This window comes from Babylonia areolata, chromosome 31 (genome assembly GCF_041734735.1).
Source record: "Babylonia areolata isolate BAREFJ2019XMU chromosome 31, ASM4173473v1, whole genome shotgun sequence".
Lineage (NCBI taxonomy): Eukaryota > Metazoa > Mollusca > Gastropoda > Neogastropoda > Buccinidae > Babylonia > Babylonia areolata.
Window position 1 is genome coordinate 31565858 of NC_134906.1, and position 1142 is coordinate 31566999.

Genomic DNA, 1142 nt, shown 5'->3' on the forward strand with positions numbered 1-1142 from the left:
TGAGGAAAAGGCAGGTAAAGGTTGTGGATAAAAAGTAAACGCGCTGTGGAGAATTGCCCAAATCGTTCAGGCGCCGTGAAAAAAAGAAAGACGTAGTCGTCAACGTCTGGTCCCGTCAATGGCGAAGGGCGTTTTCTCTCAACTTTGGCATGCTCGCTGAGGAAAAGGCAGGTAAAGGTTGTGGATAAAAGTCCGAAGAACCTCGCTACAATTGCCAAAATCTTTCCGCTGCCATTCAAAAATGGACTACTCCTCCACACCTCCTCCCGTCCATGCCAAACGGCGTTTTCTCTCAACTTTGGCATGCTCGGAGAGAAAAAAAGGCAGGTAAAGGTTGTGGATAAAACTCCAAAACCTCGCTACAATTGCCAAAATACTTTCTGGGCCCTCAAAAAAAGGCCTACTCCTCAACGCCTGGTCCCCAGGCACGTGCTGGGGGGCCTCAACTCAGGCTCTGCCCAATGTGGATCAAGGTCCACCTTCGCAGCGCCTTATGCGACACCCTGGTTGTGGGGGACGCGGCGTGGCGTGGCGGATCGCTCCGGTCGGCGCACAGCCGGCAACGGTCGACCCGTCCGCCTGGCTTTACTGCCCCCGCGCTTCTGTCTTTTGCACTGGCAAGCTAGCGACCGCTCGGCGTGCGAGGCCCGAGTCGGGGGACGGGAGTCTCGGGAGCCCACCAGCTCCCCGCAGGCTACCCGCCCGGCTGCCGAGCTTCCCGCCTGCGCGTCCAAGTGTGAACGCGCACGGCCGCCTCGCCGGGCTTCCTTTGCCGGGGCTCGGCTTGTCGGCCGGCGTCTCACGGTCCGTAGAAGGTTCGGTGCGTTCGCTGACGACGGGTCGAGAGAAGCGTTTTCTCTCCTCCCTCACTGACGGTCGTTGGTGCTCCCCAGCCCCTTCGGCGTCCCAAAGCGTAACGCCTGCTTCATCTCGTCAAGGGCGCGCCCGTCTCTAACCGGGCGTCGTCCGGCACGTGGAAACGGGCGGGAGACGGTGTCGAGGAGGAAGAAAGGGTGGGGTCCGGTCCGGTCCGGTCTGGTCTCCTCCTCCTCCTTCTTCTTCTTGGCGCGCCTCCCGCCGAGACCGATGGATTCGTTGCACTCTCAGGCCCTGAATCTGTTGTCCGGTGGTTTCAGTTGATA